This window comes from Mus musculus, chromosome 3 (genome assembly GCF_000001635.26).
Source record: "Mus musculus strain C57BL/6J chromosome 3, GRCm38.p6 C57BL/6J".
Classification (NCBI taxonomy): Eukaryota; Metazoa; Chordata; class Mammalia; order Rodentia; family Muridae; genus Mus; species Mus musculus.
The window spans coordinates 10,848,407-10,859,467 of NC_000069.6; the positions used below are offsets into that span (position 1 = coordinate 10,848,407).

Consider the following 11,061-nt stretch of genomic DNA (forward strand, 5'->3'; position numbering starts at 1 on the left):
TATAGAAATAGAATTAAAAATACTTTCTCACTGTAATATGTACATTGTTTTTATTTTAGTGGGAGAGTATGCCTAGAGAAAAGAATTTCAATTTGTATATACCTATGAAAGGTATCAGGTTTCATTAATAGAAACCAATTTTCCCATCAGTTGTTCTGTGGCTATGTTTCCTTTCTCTAGTTAATTATACATTTTCATATTTATATTAATTTTAAGAGAAATAATGATGAATATGGCATAAATGTCTGGAACACTGAAGTAACTTTAAGGTTAGGTCATTACATTTAGTCTGCATCTATAATTTTGTGATATATATATATATATATATATATATATATATATATATATATATATATATATATATAAAATCTTCCACCTTCCTTTCTGTGTGTTTTCCCAGGAAATTGTATCATGATTTTTTATAATATTGCTAATCTTATTTATTTAGGTAAAAGTCACTATTGTTCAAAGTACCAGATGTAATTTTCAAGTTACTGTTTTCCTATATATGTCTGTCTAACCTATAATTTGTTATATAGAACAGCTGGCCCACAACTCACAGAGATCCACTTGCTCCTGCTGCCTGTTCAGGGGATTAAAGATGTAAGTAACAACACACAGCAATACCTTGATATCTTGAAATTATGTGATACTTTTCATGTCACATATCAAGCTTATTAATAGCTGTCTGTATCCTGAGTGACTCTGTCTTTATCCCCTCAAAAACGCACACCAGATTCATTAGCAGTTCTTAAATCCATTACTGCTGTCTGGTAAGAGAAATTTATTCAGTTTCCCAACTGATTATATGCCTTCTTAACTTCTCAATATTTTGGTATATACAAGTATATTTATTCCTTCATGACTTCTTTCTTTTTATTTTTCTTGATTTTTGTTATGGAAGGTTGAACTCAAGACCTCTTGTGTGCAAGGCAATCATTTCACTGGTGAGTTACATTGTCACCGTTTTTATTTTTATTTTTTATTGTGATTCAGTGTCTTACTTAGTTGTCCAGTTTGCATAACTCATTCTGTAGCCCAGGCAGGACCTCATTTTGTAACTCTCCTACACCACCCTTCCCAGTAGCAGAGCTTCCAAACTATAGAAAATATGCCAGTACATGATTTTCTTCATTAGAGGTTCATTTTCTAGATTATTATAGTTTTGGTCTAAACAATGCATTTATAACCAAGGTAGACTGAATTCCCATGAAAAATGCATTCCTATTAAACTATAGTTGCTTTTAAACTCATCACCAAATAATTGGTTCTATATTGAAAAGAGTCCTCAAATACCTTCTTATTTCATTACCTCTGGATATCCTGTATTTCAGGCTTTTATTATTTTCATCTCTCATTGTATTTCTGTTATTTCAGAAAAGACATTCTGGAGAGTCTGTGGCATGTTGGTGACAGAGCCAATGGAAAGGTAAGTAAGTAGGGCCTTTGGCCCTCTAATGTAACCCCTGTATTGCTTCTCCTGGTTTAGTCTAAGGTCCCCAAACAGAAACTTTGATGAAGTGCTAAAGTTTACTCAGTGATTACATCTACTTATGGTGCCAAATCCAATTTCCTTCAGGACATTATTCACTGCTACCTTTTGTACTAGCATGTATTCCTTCTCAACCTTTATACTCAAGAAATGTGTAAATGCATTTATATACACCAGGAAAGTTTGAGCAGCCGCATAAAGTGACAATGAAATTAATTAAAATTTTATATTTATGGTTGCCTTTGCACATGCCTGGGTGCAAGTCTTCCTGTATTGTCTGCCTTCTATCTATCAAAGATCATATCCCTTGTGAAATTTCCATGAAAGAAATGGATTCCTGCTTATGTTTCTACATCCCTTACACATGAGAAGAACTCCTCTACTAAGACTTTCTGGCTGGGATGTCCTTAGCAGGTAGAATGACCGACTTGCATGCTTTGCTGCTCTGAGTTGGATCCCCAATAGCACATAAAGAAGTGCAGGCAGGAGGATCAGCAATTTAAAGTATTCTTGGGCTATTATGGTGTTTACCTTGGTTACTCTAAAACTTCACTTTAAAATGCCTTCCATATTAAAATTCAACGGTTTTGTTCATGCTTTCTCATCTAAGTAAACTGAAGTTATTGACAACAGGGACAGAGCTACTAATTTCTGCTAATTCTGTCATCTAACTCAAGTGCTTGTCATATTGACACATCATACAATTGTGGTGAATAGATGGAGAGATAGATGATTGTAGAGATGAATTCCACAAAGATATTTTTTTAAAAAAAATGCTTTAACATGCTATTATTCTTTTTCTCTCTTAATGTCAACAGATTAAAGATATTCTAATGATAATACCTATGGAACCCAAGAAAAAATTTATACACTTACAACTTCTACACAAAGATATAAAAATTTGTGGATTAGTATAGTTTATATTCCCAAGATTTCAGGAGGTCTAGAGAGTGACATAGAAATTTATAGAGGGTTTGAAAGACATCTCAGCTGTTACTTTTTTGTTTGTTTGTTTTTATCACACCCATCTTTTTCCTAATTAGACATTTTCTATTTTTACATTTCAAATGTTATCTCCTTTCCTAGTTTCCCCTCCAAAAATCCACTATTCTCTCCCCCCTGCCCCTGCTCCTGAACCCACCCACTCCAGCTTCCTGGCCCAGGCATTCTCTTATACTGGAGAATAGAACCTTCAGAGGACCAAGGGCCTCTCATTCTATTGAAGACCAACTAGGCCATCCTCTGCTACATATGCAACTAGAGACACAGCTCTGGGGGGGGGGGGGTATTAGTTAGTTCATATTGTTGTTCCTCCTATAGGGCTGCAGATCCATTTAGATCCTTGGGTACTTTCTCTACCTCCTTCATTTGGGGCCCTATGTTCATAGCAGCCTTATTTATAGTAGACAGAAGCTGGAAAGAACTGAGATGCCCCTCAACAGGGGAATGGATACAGAAAATGTGGTACATTTACACAATGGAGTTCTACTCAGCAATTAAAAACAAAGAATTCATGAAATTCTTAGGCAAATGGATGGATCTGGAGGATACACATCATGGAGGAACACACATGATATGCACTCACTGGTAAGCAGATATTATCCCAGAAACTTAGAATACCCAAGATACAATTTGAAAAACACATGAAACTCAAGAAAAAGAAAGACCAAAGTGTGGATACTTCGTTCTTTCTTAGAATGGGGAACAAAATACCCATGGAAGGAGTTACAGAGACAAAATTTCAGAGCTGAGATGGAAGGAAGAACCAGAACCACCAGAGACTGCCCCACCTGGGGATCCATCCTATAAAGAACCACCAAACTCAGACACTATTGTGCATGCCAGCAAGATTTTGCTGATAGAACCTTGATATAACAATCTCTTGTGAGGCTATGCCAGTGCCTGACAAATATAGAAGTGGATGCTCACAATCATCTATTGAATTGACCCATTCTTATCTCCTTGTACAAAGATCAAGTCTAAGTGGATCAAGGAACTCGACATAAAACCAGACATACTGAAACTTATAGGAGAGAAAGTGGGAAGAGCTTCGAGGATATGGGCACAGGGAAAATATTACTGAACTGAACAGCAATGGCTTGTGTTATAAGACAAGAATCAACAAGTGGGACCTCATAAAATTGCAAAGTTTCTGTAAGGCAGAGGACACTGTCAAGAAGACAAAAGAGCAACCAACAGATTGGGAAAAGATCTTTACCAATCCTAAATCCTATAGGGGCTAATATCCAGTATATATAAAGAACTCAAGAAGGTGGACTCCAGAAAACCAAATAACTCTATTAAAAATGGGGTACAGGACTAAACAAATAATTATCAACTGAGGAATATCGAATGGCTGAGGCACACCTAAAAAAATGTTCATCATCCTTAATCATCAGGGCAATGCAAATCAAAACAACTCTTAGATTCTACCTCACACCAGTCACAATGGCTAAGATCAAAAGCTCAGGTGACAGCAGATGCTGGCTAGAATGTGGATAAAGAAGAATACTCCTCCATTGTTGGTGAGATTGCAAGCTGGTACAACCACTCTGGGAATCAGTTTGGTGGTTTCTCAGAAAATTGGACAGAGTTCTACTGGAAGATCCAGCAATACCTCTCCTGTGCATATACCCAGAAGATGCTCATATGTTCATAGCAGCCTTGGATATAATAGTGAGAAGCTGGAAAGAATCCAGATGTCCTTCAAGAGATGAATAGATACAGAAAATGTGGTACATTCAGCTGTTACTTGTAAATCTGAAGGCTTTGTTTATTTTCTTCCAGCTCTCAAAATAGGAGGGGGAGAGAGAGAGGGAGAGAGAGAGAGAGAGAGAGAGAGAGAGAGAGAGAGAGAGAGAGAGAGAATAGAAACTGCATTTTCAGTCACAGCAAACAAAACTAATAAACAGCAAACCACAGAGGAGACCTGTCATCTGAAAGGGAGATACTACGTTCATTTCATAAACAATTCACCAGTGTGGCAACAGTCAATCTGACAAGGAGAAAAGAAAGTGTATTTTAGAAGAAATATCTGTTTTATTGACTAAATCTTGAGAAAAATATTGCTTGAACTTTATTGTTTGTTACTAAAGACCAATGAGATATGAGTAGACCACATTACATAAATAAAAATATTGTTACTATGGAGATATATGGAGATATATTTTTGAAATCAGGAATTATCTGAGTATTATTAATATTGAATTCTTTTCCATAACAGAGTACTTAAATAGATATCCTTTGAAACATTCTTTTTAGTTAGGGGAGGAATCAGATATTGCATTAAAATTATCTGCATATGCATCTCATTCTGTAGTAAGAAAAGAAAATTATGTCTGAAAATGGATGAGGATTATCGGCTTGTAGAAAGACCAATTGCTCTAATAACCACTCAGTTTATTAAAATTAGTTTGAGTATATTCTAGAAATGAAGAGAGAACATGTTTCATTTGATGGGATTTTTGTCATACCTTGAGTTCTGTCAAAATCACACCATTAAAATTGTATTTAATAATAGCTCATTTGGGAGGTGATGGCAGAATATTTGAGTAAGGGAATGAACAGACCTAGACAGAAGCAGATGGGAAGGTAACTGAAAGTAGATTTTGGAGCAGAGTTTTCACCGAGGCATCTGTGCTCCACCTTGTTTAGAATCCTTGAGGGACCATGCAGAAGGAACCTCAGGAATATTTATTTCACCAGAGAAAGGCATCTGAAGCATTCATTGACGGGAACTTATGTCTTTCTAACGAGGCTGTTTCTAAAGAAGCTTATCTATTGTCTTGAGGGACTATGTCTTTTCAGAGAATTCCATGGAATGCTGAGGAAGCAAGTGCCAGGTCCACGTAGCTATGACTGAAGACAGAGCTGCCTCAAGGGTGTGGTTGAAGTAAAAACAGTCTCCAACACATATGGATGGGCAAGTATGTTCAGTTTTAATTTATCCAGCAACTACTCTAAATAGAAAGATGGCTATTTTGTTAAATTTTCTTAAAGCAATTAAGTTTTGCTTTAAGAGATACTAAGTAATATGAAGAAAAGAACCCAGTGTTTAGGAATTTGTTAATTTTCTTCTTAATTTATTTAATTGAAAATAGACTTTTTCCTCACATAATATATCCTTATTACAGTTTCCCTTCCCTCTACTCTTCACAACTCCTCCCTATCTCCCCTTCCACCTGGATCTGTCCCCTTTCTGTCTCTCATTAGAAAACAAACAGGCTACCAGGGAATAATAGTGAAATAACATATAACATAATAAGATAAAACAAACACATTAGCATAGGACAATATAAACATTCATAAGGAAAGGATCTCAAGAAAAAGCACAAGTAAGAGATATAAGTGCAGAAACCCACACAGTCAGAAATTCCTTAATAATACAAAGCTGAAATATATAATCTATATCAAAGAACCTGGAAGGTAAAAAGAGAACTATATGCAAACTTTTAAAAATTATATAAGCTCTGACATGACATTATGAGACAAGGAACATCAATTGAGTTTGTTTGTTTGTTTGTTTCTGCTGATATCTACTGCTGGGTATAAAACCCACCCTTAAGGATAATCTGTTTCCTCAGTGAGACTTCCCTAGAGGAAACTAAACTTTTATTTGCAAATTGTTATCAGTTGGTGATAGGTGCATCTGGCAAATTTTGAAGCAGATTATGAAGAACTTTAATGTGCATGTAGTCAATGATGTGAACTTAGTGCTACCAGGCTAATATGTGATATTTTCCCACATCTATGAAAATACCATCCCAGTGAAGACCTACTCTTTTTATTCTTCATGACTTTGATTTTGAGCTAATAAAATGAACAAAATGCTGGGGTACCAGTCATAATATCTTTGCCACCCACCCTGTCCATTAGTTATGCCCAGGGCAGAGCTCCCATTGGGCACTAGAATTGACCCTTCTTTATTTTCCTTCTACTCTCCTTGCTCCCCTTTCCTCTAATTCATTGTCTCCTCTCTCTCCCATCTCTCTCTATCCTCCCCTCCTTACTTCTCATTTTGAAACCATGAGCCAGCTTTATATCTCTATAAATACAAAATTTAGCCTTTAATTTCTTACAGTTAGATCACTTAAAAAAATTCCTGTTGTAAAGAACTTTTCAGCAAAACGTGGGAGTAGAAGTGCCTTCTATGTTACAGGGAAATGGACTTTATTAATGCATTTAACATTTATACACACTGCATAGATGGAAGAGGAACATTTTCAGGGAAGTCAGAAGGATCTTAAGGGGCATGGAGATGGTAAACATTTGAATGTAACTTTTGAGTCTTTTGTAACAATGTTACTGAGTAACAAGGACTTAAATCAGCATGCAGTTTAAATCTCTACTGGTCTGATTTCAAAATGTATGTTAATAGGTGTTCCATCTCGTGTTGCTTTAGCCATTGTAAGTGCAAATCAAGCATCATCCTACTTCTCTGTGTGCTCAGAACCCTCAACAGGAACATACCTCCCATTGATGCAACTCCTTCTTCTTCATTTTATACCTGCCCCATTGATGTGAGTTCATCCATCACTTACCATGTCTACCCACTCACCTGCTTATCTTGTAGTTACCACACCGACCCATCCCTCACCATGTTATGTCAATGAGACACATGTCCTCAGGTGACATAAGAACACTTGATATTCTTTCTGCTACATGTTCTCTCCAGTAAACAGTAATATTTTTAGGGAATTTATTTTTTAGTAGAATACATCACAGCTTCTTAGCATATATTTTAACAAATCTTATCTGATAAAGTCAAGTCCTCCCAAAATATATTCTTGACAAAGCTGCTACATTGCTCTTTACTTTAACCCCCAAAATTTCTGATATCCACTTTAGGTACAAGAAATAATCCTGTTGGCAATGTTATAAGATCTTCATGACCATTATCATATCATTATTGGCCAGATGATTTGGGGTCTTTTGGAAAATGGAGGGATGGATTGTCATTAGTTTGTCTGGAAACAAAATGCACATGAAAGAATTGCCCTGCAAAACCTTAGGTTGTTAGTATGTTGGGTAAAATATATTATATTTTTTGGCAGAAAAATGGAGAACAATTTAATAAATGTTACATGAAGAAGGAGTTGAGTTTACTATGGACATTAGCTATGCTAATAAATTCTACATCTTTAGGGGTCTTTTAAAGAGATTTAATGATTTCTTGCCAGAGATATGATAAAGGAAGTTTATAAATATATAACATAAGCTCATTTGAACTTAAATTTCTTGTTGGAGATATGTAAATGTATTCATGGTTTATTCATATTTCTGAAAATTCTATATGAATATATGTAATCCTACAACTTTATATCCCTACATAAAATCAGAAATATAGGCCATAAAATTCTGAGAGGAAGAAAAGTTACAGCCAATTGTTACAAAAGAAAACCTTATGAGAAAACCTATGAGAGATAGATCACTTTTAAGTCACTCCTGAGAAACCCATGCATATGGTGGGAAATTCTACCATTACACAGAATGCTCATGTCTGAGACCTGTTGCACAAAACCAAGTCTTCAGGCATCAGACTCCTTGGGCCTGTGGAATCTTGTTTGTGAATGTGTGTATGGTTGATGAGAGAAGTAAAACACAAAGGGAGGTTACTATAGGAAGCATCCTTAGCCAGCTAGAACATGTCAACAGCAAGTTATGATTCATGCTTCTAAGACCTGGTGAACATGAGGTTCAGGCTGAGGTTATGACGAAGGAATAGTTAGCTTAGTTTCTTCTCATTAGCTTTGGGAAAGAATATAAGGTAGTACATGTCTTTAGAAAACCAAATATCAGACACAGATCTCACACATCTATCTCATGATAGAGATGGAAAATTTCACAATGAATTTGGTTTGTATTGTGTTCAGTTGTATGACAGATGTAATATTAGACTTGGCGTATAGTTCAATAGATCCCATAAAAGAACAGAAAGTCACAAATTTTTGTGAAACAGTTTGAAGTGACTGTGGATGTAAATCACAACATGTAAATTTCCATTTTTAATGTGTAAAATCTGGCATGAGCTACAGAGCTTACTTTGCAAAGAGAAAGAAGGAACACCAAGTATAAAATTTCTTCTGAGGGAGTTGGAAGAGAGAGTGAAGATAGATTCGATCAAGATTCATTGTATGCATGTATGAAATTTTCAAAGAATAAAAAATGCTTCTAGTTCAAACAAATCCTCTATAAAACAATATTTAGAAAAGTGATAAAGTGTATCAAAATAATGTATAAAAATTGTTATCTTGTCTGTCTGATTTCTTGTTCTTTGTCACCTGCCAAATACTACTAGCTTTCTCAAAAAGCAAAAACAAAGTTATTCCTAAGGATATTCTGCAATACTCGCAGACTAGTGTCTTACTGAGCATCAGAGAAACTTCCTACAGCAGATAGGAACAAATACAGAGATACAAAGCCAGAAATTAATCATGCACACACAGAAAGTCTTTGGTGTACCTAATGGGACGTGTTCATCAAATCTTTCTCCACAGAGCACTGAGAGCTCCAAGGAGGAGGTGGAAAGAGCCATAAGGGATGGAGGACACCAGGAGAATAAGGTGCTCTAAATCAACTCACAAAACCCACAGTAACTGACAGAGAGTGAAACAGCAAGGATAAGACTGACATGGGTCTGCTCCAGGTCCTCTGCATATATATTATAGCTTACAGTTCATTATTTTTAAGAGACGCTTGAGTGTGTGAATGAGCTGGTATCTGGAGCTAGTGCCTATTCTTGGGTTTGTTTTCTTTCTGTTGATTTGCCTTGCTAAGGTTTTTGTTCTTTTTTATGACTTTTCATTTTGTTGTTTTGTTATTCTCTTCTAGAAGCCTGTTGCTTTCTTATGAAAGACAGAGAGAGTTGATCAGGATGAGCAGAGAAGTAGGGAGGGACTGGGAGGGGAAACTGTAATCAGGATACACTGTATGAGGAAAAAAGATCTACTTTTAATAAAAATGGGGAAAAACAACAAAAAGATTATGTGGGCAGTGAAAATTGTACTTGGTGAGTTTAACTTAAAAAAGATCACACAAGGTTGGAAGGGTAAGAAATAGGGGTGAGTCTGGGAGGGGTTGTGTAAATATGATCAAAGTACAACATAGGAAATTCTTAAAGAACTAAGAGAATTGTGAAAAATGTTATTATTATTGTTGTTGTTGTTGCCAAGGAATTGAATGTAGGGATCCATGTACATTAAGCTGCATACCTAGCTCTAACATTTGTATATGTATTTTGTTGTTGGTTCTTAGTGCTGGAGACTTGAGTCCAGGACTTCACACATGTCAGGTAAGCTTTCCATTACTGAAATACATTCATAGCTCACTTAAAAATATGGATTGTGATGATTTTAAATTTCCTGTGTACTTTTACCATTAAAGTATTTTAAGCATTAGCAGTAAAATTACCACTTCCAGTCAGCGCCAGCCCCAGACCACCTTTGGTGCAAACTGGAAGGTCCCACGGTCACCAGAGGACTCTACATGCCCCAGGCACCCTAGCACATCCAGTATGTTAGGATCACTGGTGAGTGGAACTCAACATCTGTTCCAAAACCGGGAGGGACATGTGCCAGCAGGAACAGGGAAACAGGAAACCTGCCCAACCAGCTGCTTGGGTTCCTTCTGACCATTGCTGGACTACCTTGATTTCAAACACAGTCCTTTGGTCGCCAGAGGAGGTACCATTTCCAGGCACTGATAACACACCCAGGATCTTAGAATATCAGGATCCCAGGATCCCAGGAGCTTGGTCACACCAGGATCTCAGGGTCACAGAGGAAGCTTGGCTGCTAAGAACTCTGACACACCTAGAATGTCAGGTTTACAGGATCCTGGAATCACAGGATCACAGAGAAAGCTGGACTCTGAGAAGTTCTGAATCAACCAGGAATACAGGAAGGACAAGCTCCAATCAGATATACTGAGGGCAGAGGGCACTTGAAATAACCAGATGGCAGGAGGCAAGCATAAGAACAGAAGCAATAGAAACCAAGGTTACTTGGCATCATCAGAACCAAACTATCCCACCATAGCAAGTCCTGGATACACAATCACAACAGACAAACAAGATATGGATCTAAAGTCACTTTCTCAAGATGATGGTGGAAGACTTTAGGAAGGAAATAAATAACCCTCATAAAGAAATACAGGAAAATACATCCAATCAGATGAAATAATTTAACAAAGCCATACAGGATCTAAAAATAGAAGTAGAAACAATAAAGAAATCACAAAGAGAGACCACTCTGGTAATAGAAAACCTAGGAAAGAAGTCAGGAGCCATTGATGCAAGCAGAACCAACAGAATACAAGAGATAGAAGAGAGAATCTCAGGTGCAGAAGATACCATAGAAAAAGTGACACAACCATCAAAGAAAATTTGAAATGCAAAAAGATCCCAACCCAAAATATCCAGTAAATCCAGGACACAATGAGAAGACCACACCTAAGGATAATAGTATAGATGAGAAGGAAGATTTCCAACTTAAAGGGCCAGTAAATATCTTCATCAAAATTATAGAAGAAAATGTCCCCAACCTAAAGAAAGAGATGACCATGAACATACA

The 11,061-nt window shown here is 36.6% G+C and overlaps 1 long non-coding RNA gene across 1 annotated transcript; it reads left to right on the forward strand.

Annotated features, from left to right (window-relative positions):
- Positions 1-488: 488 nt before the first annotated feature.
- On the forward strand, positions 489-9,131 carry Gm33551. The gene is made up of 5 exons (XR_387548.2): positions 489-603; positions 905-947; positions 1,378-1,429; positions 5,300-5,418; positions 8,989-9,131. It is a non-coding gene; the product is annotated as a predicted gene, 33551 (long non-coding RNA).
- The last annotated feature ends 1,930 nt before the right edge of the window (positions 9,132-11,061 follow it).